Source organism: Lissotriton helveticus, chromosome 2_2 (genome assembly GCF_964261635.1).
Source record: "Lissotriton helveticus chromosome 2_2, aLisHel1.1, whole genome shotgun sequence".
NCBI classification, from domain to species: Eukaryota; Metazoa; Chordata; class Amphibia; order Caudata; family Salamandridae; genus Lissotriton; species Lissotriton helveticus.
In genome coordinates this window covers 330,294,030-330,313,069 of record NC_136060.1, presented here as the reverse complement: position 1 = coordinate 330,313,069, position 19,040 = coordinate 330,294,030, and the positions used below count along the sequence as shown (strand labels likewise).

Sequence of the window (19,040 nt, the reverse complement as noted above, 5' to 3'; positions counted from 1 at the left end):
AACAGGATTATTTAGGTGATAGCCCGGAGCTCTGCTTCTACACTTTCTCCATCAGCGCTGGCAAGCTCCGCCCCAACTATAATTATAGTTACTAGCACTAACTATAACTTGTGTCCCCACCATGCACTGCTTATGACCTCAAATATGACATCACTCATGACCTGTTCTATGACATAATTTCTGACGTCACCAATGACATCTCAAATGACATCATTAATGACATCACTGATGACATCAACCAAACTGTGTTTGTACACATTACTCTATGAACTAGTACGGCATTGGAGGCCTGAAAGGAAGTACAAAGTAGCCCAGGAGAATATCAGGCATCATTACTGCTATCACAGATACAACTTCCTGTAGAATGTGTGCAATCCGATACCATAGACTTTATAGCTAGCATAGTTCACACTAGCAATTAACCACAGATGTATATATATATATATATACACGTGCTGAATGCTAATTGGCTGTCAAGTGGTTGTCAACATTCGAAACCAGGAACTGTTGGCAGCCACTTTGTGCTTCAGTAGAAGCGAGGCTGAAGAAGTCAGTGCAACAAGTGTGCAAAACGTATAAAGGGGCGGGGTAGAAATATCCTGATCCTCTAGACCTGTTTTAGGGACCCCCAGAGCTCAAAATGTTTTTTTTTTAAACCCGGTAGGTGCGCACAGGGTGCGCGGATTCTGCCATAAAAAATATATCTATATATATAACGGGGGTTTCTTTTATAATTAGCCCTCGGCGCAAATTCGTCAGTATCAGAATGTTCTGAAGATGATGATGGTGCATTAGCTGCCATGTCTCCAGGTGTATAATAACCAAAAACAGCAGTTCTTGCTAGGAGAGGTCTTCTCATAAGGAAGGTCTAACAAGAGTGATTGAAATGGGTGGGGTCCTTCAATACTTTCAATAGGAAGTGTAATGAACCAATGAAATCTCTTTTTTTGGTCACATGTTGTCCACGCACGGTACGCGCATGCAGCTCGCCCCCAACTCGCACCGAGCGCGACTTCGCGAAATTGCATTTAAAAGTAATGTAACTATATTGAAAGTTAAAGAATATTATTTTTATAATTAGCTCAGATAATGTGTTGTGTTAATATTTATATTAAATAAATATATGTAGGTTTTTGAACATTAAAAAATTTCGCGGGGTCGCGCACCCACCGCATCCGATATGCATATGACGTCACGCGCAATGCACGACCGTCACGTCGCGTAATACGTACATCTCGCGTATGCGCCACAAGTCGCGTACCAGTCGCATACCGTCCGCGGTCGGAAAGTTGTACTCGTCGTACACCGTACGCGGACCCTACACATCAATCCTAAAACGGCGGATACATTCCGCGCAGTGAACAAATAGGGTGCGCTTTGGTTGCGCGACTCCCAAAAAAAGAAAAAAAATATATAAGTATATTTTAAAATATATAAAATAATAGGGAAATGTATATATTTATTTTTAAAAATATATATTTTTAAAAAATGTGCAGCGTAATTTAATAAAAATATGTCTAAAAAAAGTAGATTAAAAAATGTAGTTAAAGAATATAAAAAAAGAGCAAGAAATATACTTAAAAATTATCATTTAAAAAACCTTTGAAATTCACTGAAAACACCATAAATTTCAGACATGTTATAGTTAGGAATTAGCATTTTAAAAACCTTAGAAATTCACTGAAAAAACCATAGGTTTCAGGGGTGTTATAGTTAGCTGGACATTTCACTCAATCAAAACCATTGAAATTACTCCGTTATAGTTAGTTGTACTAACTATAACTCTCGTGCCCGCAATCCACTGGTGATGATGTCACATATTACATCATTCATGACATGGTCAGTGACATCACTGATGACATCACTGATGACATCTCAAATGACATCCAAAATCCAAACCACATTGCTTTTCCACACGGGTAACTGCATGTCAGCAGCTCCCCATATGGAAAAGCAATGCCAGCTCCCGCAGGATGCAGGAAGCCGGCAGGGACCATGGGGGAATTGGAGCTCCCCCCACGGTCCCCAACGAGGTGGCCAGGCCCTGGGGTATGGGGTCCCCAGGGCCAGAAGTGGCCAGGGAGGGGGGCCACGTGGCCTTCCTCTCCATGATATTTTTTTTTTAAATAACGCAAAGGCTGGCCCGGGGGATGGGGTCCCCGGGACCATAAATTGCCTAAGGAGGGGGCCACGCAGCCCCCCTCCATAGTAATAAAAAAAACATGGCATGCCCCGGGGCATGGGCTCCCCGGGGCCCAGAATTGATTGCAGGAGGGGGGCCCATGCTGCCCCTTTCGGTTAATAAATTTTCTTTTTTTTAAATAGGGGGGCAGGCCCTTGGGGATCGGTTCCCCAGGGCCCCAAAAAAGTAAAAAGAAGGGGGGTCACACAGCCCCCCCTTACAAAGAAATTTAAAAAAATTAACGTGATCGTGCATAGGGCTCGTCCCCTCTAAGCAACACTCTGCAAACGCGCGCTGTGGTGCGTTTGAAGTTGGGGAATGAATTCCCTGTCAATACTGCTGCCAGGTTTGGAAAAGAAAATTCAACATTTCTTTCTGTTCCCTCTGACGTGGTAACATGAAAGATCACCTGCAAGAACTTACGCTCCGGGCTAAGGAATTGAAAGCATCCAGAGAGATAAAAAACGAGCCCAGTACAAATGAAGATGTTAAAACAGAGTTCCAACAGCATGCAATTGTATTTGAAAAAGAGCCAGTTGTTGAGAGCTACATGCATGAAATTCACAAACTACGAGAGGACATTAATCGTTTGAAACAAGAAATCGGGCTATTTGGTGAGCAGCAAAGAACTCTAGTGTCTTCAATGAAAAGTTTTAGTGTTATGAAAACGGAGAGTAACATACCAGAGAAATAAAGATTCAAGCCGAAAATATATATATATATTTTTTTATTATATTTATGGTATTTGCATATATACATACAGTGAACAGGGTGACTTAAATGTGGGAGCCCGCCTGTTGGCATCATTACATCAATTATGTTTGGTCAATGACGGGCTCCTTGTTCGGATGAGTAATATAGGGAGAAGGAAGAGGGAAAAAGTGAATAAGTAAAGAGAGAAGAGAGAGAGATTGCATTGGTCTGCTAGTAGCAAGATTTCATACATTTATTGTTGGCTGGTTGTCGAGCTTAGGTTGTTTGTCGCTCAAGGAGGGTCAAAAGTTGGCAGGGCGGTGTCTAGTAAATTCCATAAGTCTCTGGAGTAGGATCTCCAGGGTGAGTATCTTCTCACTAAAGTGTCAGCTCCCCTTAGGTAGGTTATCCAGGAGAGCCACCCGCCATATGACACTTTCGATGTGTCCTTCCAGTTTGTGAGTATTAGCTTTGTTGCTGCGAGTAGGAGAAGGTCCAAGAGTTCCCTCTCTCCCTTAGTAGGGAGGTTGGTTCGGATAGAGGCTGTGATGATCGAGTGGAATCCCCTTGACATTTTGCATTGGAACATCTTGTCTATGAAATCAAAGACTCTCCCCCAGAATGCCGTGAGAGTCGGGTACAGGAAGATCAGGTGTTCTAGGTCTCCTTTGGCCCCATTGCAGTTCCAGCATGCATCACTATCTCTTAGTCCTAGTTTGTGCAGGCGCTCTGGGGTCCAGAATGTTTTGTGTAGGAGCCACAGTTTGGTCTGCGCAAGTACAGGGGTGATCTTGGCCTGTGTGGCTGATGCCCATAGATTGTCCCATTCTTGCTCTTCTAGTGGTGGGTGTATGTGCGAGTTCCAGTATTTCTCTGTCTTTTCATTGGTGTTGTTTTTTTGCACGGTGAGAGTTTTATATATGCGGGAGACCTGGTGTCCTAACTTATTTATATTTGTGACGTATTCGAATATAGATGGCATCAAGTTTGTTGTTTTGGACTTTGTTATGGCTGTTTTGATCTTTAGGAACTTGTATAGGTCTGAGTCTTCTAGTTGAAGGGGAGATTTTAGGTTGGCGAAGGTTAGTGGTGTGGAGTTTACTTCGAGCTTTTGAGGGTGTGAAATGTCCTTCATTATCAGTTGTCGAAGTAGAGTTTTTTGCCCCTGTATTTTACGGCGCTATTCGACCATAGGGATTCTGCCTTGGAGCCCTTGATGCTCACCTCTAGTTTACTATCTAGTTTCAGCAGTGCTATCCTGGTGTTTTTCAGTATTGGGTTGTTTGCTAGTGGGTGTGTGGTGGCGGTGAGAAGGGCCAGTGGGTTAAGGTTTTTTAGTATTGCTTTTTCCCGCTGTACCCAGGTGGGTGTGTAGTCTTTCCCTGGTTCTACCCAGTGTGTACCTTGCTTGGCTAGGAAAGCTAGTTGGAAGATCTTGAAATCTGCAAGGTTCACACCCCTTTGGGTTTTCGGCCTTCTTAGTTTCTTCATGCTTATTTTGGCTCTTTGATCCCGCCACAGGAATTTGGAGCACATTTTATCTAGTCTTTGGTGGAAATCTTGTGAGAGGAATATAGGGAGCATGCTTGAGAGGTAGTTCACCAATGGGGTAATCATCATTTTTATTGTCTCGATTCGACCCCAGCAGGACATGATTTTGGGGGACCATGCTTCAAGTTTTTTCTTTATTTTGTCTAGTACTAGTTTCTCATTGTGCCTAAGGGTGGAGATCAGGTCATTATTAAAGTGGATACCCAGGTATCTGACGTGCTCAGTCTGCCACTTGATTCTCGATGAGCCTAGCACCCCTCTGTTACAGTGGATATTTAGTGGTATGCATTCAGACTTATCATTGTTGAGCTTGTAACCCGCAAGGGACGCATGTGCGTTAATTGAGGACATAAGGGCTTCTATCGAGGTTTTTGGTTGTTCTTGCATAATTAGTATATCATCGCCGTAGGCTGCTACTTTTACCGAAATGTCGCCTATGCAAATACCACGAAGATCTTTGTTTTGTTTGATGCTTTGGATTAGGGGTTCTAGAGCTAGTAGGAAGGGAGCGGGTGAGAGCGGGCATCCCTGTCTCGTGCCTTGTTGGAGGGTCAGTGGTTCTGATAGACCTCCGTTTATTGTGACGCATGCCGTGGGTGTTTGGTACAGGGCCATTATCTTTTTTATGCAATCCTCCCCTACGTTGAAGTTTACCATGCATTGTTCTAGGAAAGCCCAGGAGACTTTGTCGAAGGCTTTTTCTGCGTCAAGCGCTATGGCAACGTCTTGGGAGTAGCTTTTTGAGGCATGTTCTAGGACGTGGCATAGGAGGCATGTGTTGTCACTTGCCATTCTGCCCTATATGTATCCCACCTGGATGTTACTTATTAGTTTGGACAGTATCTTGTTTAATCTATTGTCTAGGATCATAGCGTAGATTTTTCAATCTACGTTGATGAGGGAGATTGGTCTGTAGTTTTTTGGTAGTTGATGGTCTTTGTCTTCTTTTGGTATAACTGTTATGGTCGCCCCTGTCATAGTTGCTGGTATTTTCCTTGTGTGTGCTGTGTGGTCGAAAACTCTTTTCATGAGCGGTGCGAGTTGCGCAAGGAAGGACTTGAAGAAGTCTCCCGTGAAATTGTCCAGGCCGGGGGCTTTGTTCTTTTTTAGGGACTTAACTGACTTTTCTATCTCTGTTGCAGAGAATTCTGCTCCTAGTTTCTTGCTGTCTGCGTCATCTAATTTAGGTAGCCCTAGTTTTTCCAGGTATTGTTTGCACGCGTCTTTATCTAGTTGTTTCTCGTTTTTGTAGAGATCTGAGTAGAATCACCTAAAGACTCTGAGAATGTCTTTGTGTTTGGTGTGTGTTTTGCTGTCAGTGTCAGTGATCAAAGTGACTGCTCTCTGATTGCTTTTGTATTTCAGATATGAGACGAGGAGTTTCCCTGCTTTGTTGGCCTCGCATAGGTTCAGTGCCTTGCATCTGTTGAACCAGAGGCCGGCTCTTTCGCTAGTGATTTTGGTGTATTCGTATCTGGCGGTTGTTAGTTTGTGAAGAGTGAGATCTTGTCCGGTTGTCTCTAATGAATTCGAGTTCTAGCCTTTTGATTTCTGTCTCTAACTCAGTCAGTCTTAGATTTGCTTCTTTTGGATCCTAGCCGAAATGTCGATTAGTTTCCCTCTAATTGTGGCCTTCAGAGCCTCCCACAGTGTATCTATGTTTACCTCGTCATTGTCATTTGTGGCTATGTACTCGGTGAGGGCGTCTGTGACTTCTTTCCTGTGGGCAGCATCTGTGATAATGCTATTTCTGTACGTCCATCTGCGTGCTCTTGCCTCATTGTGTAGGCCAGCCAATTTCAGGCTGACAGCTGAATGGTCTGATACTAGCCTTGGCTATATTAGGGCCTCTTCTATCATGTGTGTGTGTGTCCCTGATATTAGAATGTAGTCTATTCTTGTGTGTGATTTGTGTGGATTCGAGTAAAATGTATAATCTCTCGTGGTTGGGTGAGTCGCCATGTGTCTTTGAGGTTTAATCTTACGCATAGGTTGAGGAGTGCTTTGTGGAAGCTGTTGGGGTGGTAATGGCAGTGGGATTGTCTGTCTAACATTGGGTCTAAGGGCATGTTGATATCCCCTGCAACTTTCAGTAGTTCATTTTGTGGGATTTTGTCAAGGGTGATGGCTGTTTCCTCCCAGAATTGGAGGTCGTCTGAGTTGGGGCCATATATATTCGCTATATGTTACTGTTCACTCCCTCTTGAGATGTTTGTTATCAGTAGCCCGCCTTCGCTGTTGTGTGTTTGTGAGTTAATCGTGAGTTTGGAGTTCTTGGAGATGAGCGTCATGACACCCCCTCTCTTTCGAGTAGCTGGGGTGCAGATCGAGTGGGCAATCCACTTTGCTTTAACTAGTAGTTTGTAGCTTTCCTCATCGAGTTTAGTTTCTTGTAGTAGGACTATGTCACTCTTGAATTTGGCTAGGTAATCGAGTATTTTCCTGCGCTTAATTGGGTGGTTCAGGCCTTTGACGTTCAGTGATGTTATTTTGAGGTCAGTCGCTTGCGCGACAGGGGTGGTGATAACCATTATCTAGGTGGTGTGGGTACCGCTTTCTGTGCCGCTCTGTGTGCCCGACCCTCATTGGCAAATTCTTTGCAGTCAAAGACTGAATTTTGCAGTAATGTAGAATGAATAAGTAAAGTCTAGAAAGTGCGAAAGTAAGATTAGAAAGAAGTACTGTCTCCCCATTTCCCTCCTCTGTTCCTGGTGTCCCCCCCGTTCCTCCTCCCCCCTTTGTCCCCCCCTACCCCGCCTCCCTCTCCCTCCCTCCACCCCCGGCATCCAGGATCTGGAAAGTGCGAGGTAGGATCGCCATTGCTCTTTTCCGGAGCCATGTCTGATTCAGCAACACTGCGATCGGTAAATTTGTCAGGGTAGTATGGTCAGTGTTCCTCTCATATCAAGGCTAGTAGTCTAGCAATGTAGCAATAGTCTAGGAGTCTTAAAAGCTGGTTAAAAAGAAAAGGATACTATGTGCTTCGGTATGCCAGAATGTCATAGTTGTTGGAGTCTGTTTTCCCTGAGGTAGATAAGGTGGGTAAGGTTCAAGAACTTGCCGAAAATTCGTAAAATCCGTGCGAAGCGGATTTTTTGCTTGGTCGCACTTGCCAACTAGAATACTATACAATTTCGCGGGAGTAAACACTTGCGACCACGTAGATGCGGCGGGCAGCGACAATCTCGCAAAATTTGCAATTTCGCACGAGAAATCCACCAGCAGGCAGCATAAACCTTGAAAATTATGCTTTTTATCAGAATAACTCCTCAGGTTGACATTTGCCTGCACTTTTTCTTTGCAAGGAGTCCATTTTGGGGGGTGGGGGGTGGGAGGAAGGAAGTGCCCCACAGTCTCCAACTTCCTGTTCCTGTCCACCAGGCTCCTCCCAGTGCTTTTTTCATGTGCTGGTCACTTTGATTTGGATCTTGACCTGGAAGGATTACTTTTTGTGGATGCTGCTGGATATTTGGATTTTTGCAAAACTGAAAGCACTCAGCAGGTGCAAAAGTTCAATCTTATCATTAGTAACCATTCCCTGTAGTGCTTCCTGAGGGGCCCCTTCAGAGTTCATTTGCCTACTTGCAACTATTCTATGACCCTGCTCTGACCCTCACAGCAGGCTCAGAGAATAGCTACAAGTATACAACAAAGGTCCTGTTAAAAAAATTACACTGCAACAGAAAGCAATTACAGACAAAACTGAAAGCACTCAGCAAGTGCAAAAGTTCAATCTTATCATTAGTAACCATTCCCTGTAGTGCTTCCTGAGGGGCCCCTTCAGAGTTCAGTTGCCTACATGCAACTATAGACCACAAAGGTCCTGTGAAAAAAATTTGCACTGCAACAGAAAGCAAATTACAGATAAGGAAGCAGGTGCCAGCCAGACTGGAAGTTTAAATTCAGTGACACATTAATCAACCCCAAATTAATTCATGTCAGTTGAGGCAGGGCAGGTGTGCCTGCTTTTTTTCACCCCCATAATCTACAGTGATAAACCAACCAGAGGGTGGCAGTAATGTACCAGAGGGTGGCATGGGTGTACCAGAGGGTGGCAGTGGTGAAACAGAGGGTGCTGTGAACCTGTGATGATGAACCAGATGTAGAAACAACATAGTCGCGGCCGTTGCGAGCTGACAAGTAAGTTCGCAATTGCGTACTGGTACAGAACCATCGCGAACTGGCAGAAATCCTTGCGAGCACAAAAAAAAATCAGCAAATTCGCGAGAGTTCGCGGATTTAGCGGATTGCGAATCCGTAAATACGCAAGTTCGCGGATTGCCAATTCGCAAAATCCGCCCATGCTTACTTGTTATCTTTTTGTTTTTTAGTCTCCCCCAGGCTCAGGAAGGGCCCTCTTTTGGCAGTTCCATGGGTGGACGTTTCCTTCTTTACGGTCGCGGGCCCCCTTGGATATTGGTGCAGGTACTGTGGGTCGGTGAAGAAATGGCTTTTCCCCTTATCGGTTATTTTGAACTTTGTTGGCGCTACGAAGGTAAATAGGATTTGTCTGCTCTTGAGCTCTTGCCGTTGGCCGGGAAAGCCTTTCCTGATGTCTACTATTGTTTTGGAGTAGTCTTGCGTCAGTATGATTTCTTGGCCTTTCCAGATGATCTGGTTGTTTTTTCTGGCGTAGTTAAAGATCTCTTCCATGTGCTGGGCTCTCAGAGGCTTGCAGATGATTGGTCTGGTGAAGTTTGTTGCTAGTTCTTTTGAGGTTGGAACTCTGAAGGCCTTATCTAGTTCAAATTGGAGTTCGAATTGTAGGTTTGTGATCTTCGGGATGAGATCCTCTAGGAATTTGACGCATGATCCCATCTCGTCCTCTGCGCCTTCTGGGATTCCTATTATTCGTATGTTTCCCCTATGGCTTTTATCTTCTAATTCTGCTGCTTGCTTTTGCAAAGAGTCCGTTTTCATGCACATACCCTTCACTTCTTTCTTGGTGCGCTGAGTGGTGTCCTCCGTGTCGCTGATGCGCTGCTCTGCCGCTGCGAGTCTGGTGTTTACTGTGTTTAGATCAGCTCTGACAGCAGCTAGTTCAAGTTGAATGGACTCGGTTTTGAGTTTAGTGGATTTCGCTAGGTCGTGCACCTCAGCCAGCTTCTTTAGGATGGTCTCTAGCGTGGTGGATATATCCTGTTTCTGTTTTATCGGCGAGTCTGATATTTGTGGCTCGCCCTTCCTTTTTTTCTGTAGTTGTGCCTGCAGCCTGGACTCCCTGTCTGCCATGTTTCCCTCTCCGCTCTTTGTTTTGGATGTGTGTCTGGTCTCTCGCCACTTTTCTCTTGGTCTTTTGCTTCGAGTTCCGGACATCTGGGCTTGCTATCTCTGGTGATCTGTTTCTGTCACAGGTGTTCCTGGGGTGTTAGTGGCAGGGTGGGGGTCTCAGAGGGAGGCGTATGTCTGGACTCTACTACTGCCTCATCCGTTTTTGTCCGTGCGCTCGGTAGTTCTGTTCCTCTTCCTCTCCTCCTACCTCCACGTTTGTAATCGAGGACTTGCGCCCGGTACCTGCTTATATGGCTGATTTGGTCTTAAATTAACTCTTGCTCCCGCTACTTATATGGCAGATTTGTTTTTACACATTTCTACCCATGGGTTTGTATGGCTGATTTGTTCGCGGCCTCAGGCAAGCGCCATTTTGATTTTGGTTGCGGTTTTGGTTTCGTTTCTCACCTCTCGCACCTCTCGCACCTCTCACTCCCCTCGTTAACAATAATAAGAGACTCTTGCAACTCGGTACCTGCTTATGTGGCAGATTTGCTCTCATCCGTTTCTGTCCGTGTGTCCAGTTATTTTGGCTCTTGCACCTGCTGCGGCTTCAGGCGAGCGCTGTTTCGGGTCTTGATTTCGTTTCTCGCCCAGTTCCTGCTTATATGGCCGATTTGGTCTGAAATTAACACTCGCACACGCTGTTTAAATGTCAGATTTGTTTTTCTCCGTTTCTCCCCATAATTTAGTATGGCCGATTTGTTCACGGCCTCAGGCAATCCACATTTTGGTTTTGGTTTCTCACCTCTCGCACCTCTTAATCCCCTCGTTAACAATAGTAAAAGACTCTTGCACTCGGTACTTGTCTATGCGGCCGATTTGTTCTCATCCGATTTGTTCGCGGCCTCAGGCAAGCGCCATTTTGGTTTTGGGTCCGGTTTTGGTTTCGTTTCTCACCTCTCGCACCTCTCACTCCCCTCGTTAACAATAATAAGAGACTATTGCACTCTTGCACCTGCTTATGTGGCGGATTTGCTCTCATCCGTTTCTATCCGTGTGTCCAGTTATTTTGGCTCTTGCGCCCGCTGCGACTTCAGGCGAGCTCTGTTTTAGGTCTTGATTTTGTTTCTCGCATCCCACGCTCTTCGCTCCCTCGATAGAGACTGAGGACTCTTGCGCTTGATATTTGTTTATATTAGGTTCTATTTTTTTTTTTCAAAACAAATTTTATTAGGTTTTGGCAGTTGACAGCACAATAGAAATAATCCACCGTTCCCCTAGTAGCAGAGAGGCAGTGGGCAAAGCAAAAACAGCATAATCAAATACAACCAGCTATCATTTCCCCAGTACCCACCCACCATTAACCCACCCGGAACCCTCCCTCCACCCTGCACGGTGTCTGTATTGTCCATCTAGAGGAGCCTAGCAATCGTAAACGCTGCATGTGAGCCACGTCGCCCTAAGCCAGTTCAGACGCGGTCCACGTCGGCAACCCGAGGCTCCGGGGGGTCCAGCAGAAGGCCTCTGTAATCAGCCCATTTCTTCCAGATCTTATAATGTTTTGCAGGACACCCCCTCGCCTCAAATATCGGGCGTTCTAGTCCCATGTTAAAGTCCAAACCTCGTTTCCACACCTCCAGCAGTGGGGCTCTAGTAGCCTTCCATGCTCTAGCTATGTCCCTCTTGGCCACTATGAGGCCCAATAGGAGCAAGTGCCGCTTGTACAAATTCCCCCCCACCTGTTCCATGACATGAAGAAGGCCTAACTTCGGCGAGCGGGGGAGCTCCCAGCCCAGCACCTCTTCCAGGCAGTCCCACACTCCTGACCAAAATCTCCGCAGTCTCACACACTCCCACACCATATGAAGAAAGGATCCCACAGCACTGCCGCACCTCAGACATTCGGGGGAGGCAACCAATCCCGCTTTCCACAATCGTTCCCTCGTATAGTACGCCCTATGGAGGTACTTGAACTGGATGAAGCGCAGGCGCACTGCAATCGCAGCCCCTCTAGGGGCCTCCAGGGCCTCCCTCCAATCCTCCTCTTCCAAACTCCCCAACTCTCCTTCCCACACCAACCGCAGTTTGTCCAGGGAGGGGGAACAATGGGTGACGAGTGTCTGGTATATACTAGAGATTTTTTTTGTGTCTAATTCCCCCATGAACAATTTAGCCTCAAGAGGACTAAATTCTGGCAATGAAGTCAAGTTCGCTAAGGTAGGGGTCAGGGCATGTCGGAGCTGCAAGTATCGAAAGAATTGGGATTGGGGCATATCATACTCATCTCGCAGAGCCTGAAACGACTTTAGGACCGGGCCCTTCATAACATGCCCCAGCGCCGAGATGCCGATCGCGTCCCAGCCATCAAAGCCCCGCAGGGAAGCCAAAGCCGGTAGCCTCCCATTATGCCACAGCGGGGTTTCCCCCGTCAGTCTGTTCCACCATCCCATACGGCGGAGCGCGTCGCGCCACACCCGGAATACCGTCTGTGTGACTGCTGGGAGTCTTTTGCGGAGTGCCACTGAGTATAAGATCGTATGTAGCGTGTGCGGGTCCATAAGGTACCTCTCCAGGGCGTAAGCCGGGTCGCCGCGATCCCCATACCACCACTCATTGAGGACCAGCAGGTGTGACGCCTGGTAGTACGACAGAATGTCGGAGGCTGCTAAACCCCCAAAGTACGTCGAGAGGAAACAAGTGCGGAGCGCCACCCGCACTGCCCCTCCCGTCCATATCAACCGGCCCAACACTGAATCCACCTGCCGAAACCACAGCCGCGATATCGGGTATGGATAATTTTGAAGCTGATAGAGGAGGCGAGGTAGGGCCACCATCTTAAAGATGGCCGAACGTCCATAGACATTCAGCGGCATCCTGGACCATATTTGTATGTCCGATCGTATTCTATCCCACACGGGTAGAACATTGCGGGACCACGACACCCCCGGCACGTCCGTCAGAAAGACACCTAGATATTTAAGGCCTCCCTCCGCCTCCTGCAGGGCCGAAGCCCAAGGACCCAAGTCACTCCTTTCTCCCAGGACCCACAATTTGGACTTCTGTACGTTCAGTGTGAGGCCGGACACGTCGCCAAAGATACGCATTATGTCTAGGACTCTGGGACCGGATCTGTTCAGGTCCGTAAGAAAGAAAAGCACATCATCGGCATAAAGCGCGATTCTGTCAGTTGGTCCACCCATCCATTCCACTCCACTCCACGTAACTGTGCATCCATCCTCACCCAGGCCGCCAGTGGCTCCATCGCTAATGCAAACAGGTAGGGCGAGAGGGGGCACCCCTGCCGCGTGCCCCGACCTATCCGAAAGGGACCGGACACCACGCCCGCAACCCGCACCGCCGCTGTCAAGTCAGTATAGAGTAAGTGAATATAGGACAGAAAACGGGGGCCTAGGTTGAGACGTAGAAGCAACGCCCGAAGGTATGGCCAGCTCAGGGAATCAAACGCTCTATCAATATCTGCCAGTAATAGGGCCGCCGGTATATCAGCCGCTCGCGCCGCCTCCACCACTAACTGCGCCCTGCGAATATTATGTCTAGTCGCCCTGTGGGGCATAAAGCCGGCCTGGTCTGGATGGACCAGGTCCGATATATAGGGAGAAAGGCGTTTCGCCAAGGCTTTTGCGAAGGCATCCGCATTCCCGAGCCGCCTCCAGTGCCTTCCTATAGCGCATCCCCAGTTGAAGATGAAACAGTTTCATAAATTCGCAGGGAAAACCATTAGGCCCAGGGGCCTTTCCAGCGTTCAGTTCACCCAGAGCCTCTCCCAGTTCCTCCGCAGACAAGGGGAGGTCCAGTCGGGCTCGGCCCTCATCCGAGAGCGCCCGAGGCGGGAGATCAGCCAGGAACTTGTCAATGTCCTCCGCCGCTAAAGACTCCCCCGGCGCGTACTGCGTCTCATAGTAACGAGCAATGGTCTCAGCCAGGACCTCCGGGTCAGTGATAGGACTCCCCGCATCGTCCCGGAGTCCAGGCAATGGCTGGGCTTGAAAGGAACCCTGACACAACCTGTAGAGCATCGAGCCGGACTTATCCCCCCATTGACAGATTCTACTCTGCATAGCCAGCCAGGTGTGGTGGGCTTCATCGAACAGTAAGGAATGATACATCTGTTGGAGATAGAGCAATTGCCCCACCGCCGCGCCACTCTCTCCCGACGTGCAGTCGGCCTCTTGGTCACTAACCCGAGTCGCCGCCTCCGCTATGGCCCGCCCGCGGGACCTACGATTCGCCGTACACCACGCTATATCTACGCCTCTGAGCACCGGTTTTAGAGCCTCCCACAAGGTCATGGCGTCCGTATCAGGACCGTCGTTTTCAGTCAGGTAGTGCGCTATCGCCTCCCTCATGTGCGATTGGTAATCATCGCGCTGTAAATGCCACGTAGCCAGGCGCCAACGGAATGGTTGTCTCTTTGTGCTTAAAAGTAGTGTCAAGGAAACCGGGGAGTGATCCGACAGTCCCCTAGGGAGTATTGCGGTAGAACCCACTCGTCCTATCCAGGGCTGTGGGACAAAAAGGTAGTCGAGACGAGAAAAGGATTTGTGAACAGCTGACACATACGTGTATTCACGCCCACATGCATGCTGATACCGCCAGGCATCCACCCAATCCAGCCCCCGCACCAATCTGCTCAGTTTTGTCGAGGCCTCAGGCAGCTGATCACTCCCGGGCCTACAGCGATCCAGCCTCCCATTCATCACGTCATTCCATTCACCTCCCACGATAGTTAACACATGCGGGATCTCGGCCCATACATCAAACAGCCGCTCCAAAAGGGCATCCTGCAGCGGGGGCGGCGCATAGACACTGCCAAACACCACAGGCTCCTCCCCCACTTTTCCTTTGACCAAGGCAAACCTGCCATGCGCATCCAGCCACTGCGTTTCATGCGAATAGTTCACACGACGGTGTATCAATATTGCAACTCCTCTGGAGCCCCTCGTAAACCCTGCATGGAACACCTGATCATAACCATATCTCCGTAAGCTAAGGGTTTTGGTACCCATGAGATGGGTTTCTTGGAGGAGTAGAACATCCGCCTTCTCCTTCTTCCCCATGCGCAAAACTGCTCCCCTCTTAATTCTGTCGAGCACCCCTCTTACATTCCAGCTCAAAATTCGCAATGAAGCTCGTGGGGGTTCCGCCCCCTGTCCGTCAGTCGCCATCAGGGGGCCAAAACTTTGGTTCGTCGGCCAAACGAGGCCACATACAGACTCCTACTATCCTCCAGACACTCACATACACCGTGCTCACCCCAGGCCTACCCACTCCCACAACTCCCCCCCTACCCCCCAACCCCCTACCCGTCCCCCCGCCAACCCCCGAGCCCCAAACAATACCAACAACCCCCCCTCCAAACCCCCACCCCATACCTCAGCAACATTGAAGTACCTGTCGCGGTGTAGGCGATCCCAGACCCCCAACGGGAGGTCGGAGACACACAACACCAATGGACCCCTCCCAACTACCCACTAAGTGTCCAACTACCCTCTACCCAACGTGGGAACGAACTCCGGGAGAAGACCCGCTCTTTCTCGAGCGCCTCCTGACCCATGAACCACCCACGGATCACTATGTATTAAGCAGTAGTCTAGATGGCCAGTCCGAAGTCCGGATCCATCTGACCTGCACCTCTATGCACCGTCACGGCCCCAGGAGCCAGAAACATCTATTAGGGCCAGTACATCACAGGGACTCAAGACTTCAAGGGGGAAGAATCCGTCGCCTCAGTTTCCTCCACAGTCTTCTCTTGGGAAGGCAGGCGCTTCTTGGAGCGCGCTCTCCAGTTACTCCTGCTGCGTGACCTACGGGGCACCTTCTTGGGTTCCGATGTGGAGGACGAATCCGAGCCCCTCCTCGGAGGGTGTGCACCTTGACCCGCACCGTCTCGTCCGTCCATTCAAATACCTCCTCCGGAGAGTTGAAGAATTGAGTGCGAGATTGAAACACCACCCGCAAGCGGGCCGGGTAGAGCAGGGCATACGGGATTTTCAACTCACGAAGGCGCGCTTTCGCTGCCGTGAAGGATTGTCGTTGTTGTTGGACCAGCCTGGTGTAGTCCGGGAAAATCAGGATTTTGTGGTTTTCAAACATAAGGGGGTCCTTAGCGCGGGCCTGACGTAGGATGGTGTCCCTGTCGTGATAGTTGAGCAGTTTGGCTATCACAGCCCGGGGGCGGGCCCCAGTGGGCGGCTTCGGCATCAAGGCCCGGTGGGCCCGCTCGATGATGAAGCAGCGCGAAAGGGATTCCGGTGGAAGCCACCCCTCCAGCCACTGAGTCAAGAAGACCTCCATATTTCCCTTCTCACAGTCTTCCGGAAAGCCCACAAAGCGCAAGTTATTTCTTCTGGCCCGTCCTTCCGCATCCTCCACTCGCATCGCCAGGCCCTTTTGGATTCCCTCCATGGCAGCTACCTTCTTCTTGAGGACCACTACGTCGTCCTCTACCTCCGTGATCCTGGTCTCGGTTTCTGTGATGCGGGCGACGGCGTTGCGCAAATCCTGTCGCAGCAGGGTAACATCCGCTCCGACCGCACCGATCTTCGCGTCCAGCATATCTCTGGATTGCGTGATGGCCGTCATCAGCGCCGCATTATCCGGTCCCGAGCTCTGCTGTCCTCCTGTGGCTCCCGCACCCCCACTCGGCCCCTCAAATATGTCCATCGGGCCCTGCTTGGAAGAGCCACCGCTGTTGTTCCCTCTAGTCATAGTTCTCGTGGGGCTCACGGCCGTTTACCGGGAATGGCGGGGTACAGAGACCGCCCCAACCGACCTCGTAGCGTTCAATGAATAGCCCCCCAAGCAGGCCCAGCGCGCAGCCCGACAGCAGGTGACCCACGCCGCCGTACAACCAAGAGTCAGGCCACTTTAGGAGGGCCCCGTGGCGGAGTCAGGATAACTGAAAGTGGCCGTGCCCACTAACACGGGAGATGCCGAAGCCAGCCCCGGCCCCTTTGCGTGGCTCCCGGCAAATCTACCAGCACCCAAGAGTGCCGTCGTAGTAGGCCAATGTCCCCCACCGCGGTCCGGCCTGACCGCCGAGTAACCTGTAATGCCCCGCCGGTGCCCCTGGCACAGAGGGCTGGAGCAGGATCGATTGGAGGTGATTGGAGGGGGTTGTTGGCGCTGCAATGGGGTGTAGCGAGAGAACGGGTAACTGTCGTCTCTCGACGCTCCGAGGGCCACAGACCCTGCGGTCCGACTCGGCCGCCGATCGGGCCAGGCACCTCCGCAGGAGCGTCCCCTCCCCCTCCAGGCCGCGCACCACGCGGCTCCCCCTTACCGCACCGTTGGACGCTGGTCTCACCGCCAGTGGGTCGCCGACACCGCTCCCTCCACTCCAGCTGTGCTTCGCCGCGGCCCCACAGGTCGCTCGGGCGGGGCGACTCCCCACACCCCAGCCGGTCCGGCGTCGCCTCACTTCCGGGCGGGGCACTCACAAATCCAGGTCCCGGCTCCAGTGCCCGATGTAGGCCGCACCGCGGTCCCGGGTCTGCGTTGCCGGAGGCGGCAGAGATCACGCCTCCGGGGCCCCAAAATCACCGTCTAGCCGTCTCCCCCTGCTCCCGCGGACAGCCGCTCACTGCAGGGTGGACAGAGGTCGGGGCGACGCAGGATAAGTGGAAGGATCACAGGCGGCGGGACGGAGCTCGCTCAAGCTACGTCCGCCATGCTCGCCGTCTTGGCCACGCCCCCATTAGGTTCTATTTTGACTCTTGCGCCCGCTGTTTTGTGTGGCACGTTTGTTTGCGGCTTCAGGCGAGCGTCATTTTGGTTTTGGGTCTGGTTTCGGTTTCATTTTTCGCCCCTCGCGCCTCTCACTTCCTTTGTTAGCAAAATGAAACGACTCTAGCGCTCTAGCGCCCGGTACTTGCTTATATGGCAGATTTGTTCCAGCTCGTGTGTCCAGTTATTTTGGTTCATGCGCCTGCTGCTTTGTTTGTCCAATTTGTTCGCGACCTCAGGTGAGCGCCATTTTGGGTCTGGTTTGGTTTTGTTTCTCACCTCTCGCACTTTTATGCCTTGGCTTTGCCAGGTGTGTTGCAGCCGGTGATTTACAGAGACCGGCTTCTGTCCTGTATTCTCGTCTCCGTCAGACGGGTTTTCTAGTGTTTGGTACCTTGAGTGCGGCAGAGTTGCTTCAGGCAGGCGTCATTTTGGGTCTGCTTCTCCTCCACCTTCCTTGATTGTGTGAAAGCGGCGAGTGCTGCTCTCAGTGCATCCCCCGCTCTCTTTTCAGTTGTATCTTGTGGTTGAATCGTTCCGATCACTTTTGCTTTGTTTATCGTCCTTCAAAGAAGTGTTTTTCGCTCAGTAAATCCAGTCGCTGGCTCCGGTCTGGCGCGACAGCTCGATCAGGCAGCCATTAGCTTCTGTCGTCCAAGCCACGCTTTAAGTAAACAGGCAAAAAAGACCGAAGGAGAAAATATGGCCTATTCTGGTCTCGCGAGGATACTTCAGTTCCAGCATGCTGCCTTGTTCAGGCATTTTCAGAAGACCATGTTCCTGTACAACAACACAATTGCAACCAAGCAAGATGCGTGTAAGAAGTTCATTGTCCGGCAGCTTGAGGTTGCCGGAAAGGAAGTGTCAGAGGAAGAACTGGAAAAAATGGTAGAACAAGGCAAATGGGACGTCTTCAATGAAAACGTGCTCACGGATATAAAGATTACAAGAATGCAACTCTCTGCAATTGAGCAGAGACAAAAGGAACTTCCCGACTTGGAAACTCATATGAAGGAATTACGGTTACGGGACCTTTTTCTCCAAATTTCTCTGATGGTGGAAGAACAGGGAGAAGTAATCAATAACATTGAAATGAACACAGCGAATACAGAAGACTATGTCCATAAAACTACAGAGCAAATTAAGTTAGCTGTTAAATACAAGAAAAAGCATCCCTGCATGGTGCTTTGCTGCTGTTGTTGTCCATGTTGCGACTGAGAGGATTCTAGTTCAAACCAGGGCACCAATAATGATTCCTCATAGTGTCTAGAATACACGTAAAGCCATAGACATATAAAAGGTTAAATAAACAGGAATCTTAGCACAATCTTCCCTTTAAAGTAAATTTTCCATATCCCAACACATATTTAGGAGGTATGTGCGCCCTCTGTTTGCGTATGAGAGTGTGTGCGCACATTTGTTTTGTGCTTGTGCATATCTGTGCATGTGATGGTGTGTGTGTGTATGTATTTGTGTGTATGTATTTTTGTGCTGGAGCATGTGATTGTATGTGTGCTTGTGTTTTTGATAGTTTCTGTATTGTGTGCTTGTTTGTTTGTGCGTGTCTGCGTGTATGAGAGTGAGCGCATTCGTGAGTGCTTGTGCATATCTGTGCATGTGATGGTGTTTGCGTGTGCATATATTTGGGTGTTTT

General features: G+C 49.4%; 1 pseudogene; it reads left to right on the top strand.

The window, feature by feature from the left end:
- Nucleotides 1-2,579: 2,579 nt before the first annotated feature.
- LOC144821823 (syntaxin-19-like) lies at nt 2,580-18,604 on the top strand (annotated as a pseudogene).
- The last annotated feature ends 436 nt before the right edge of the window (nt 18,605-19,040 follow it).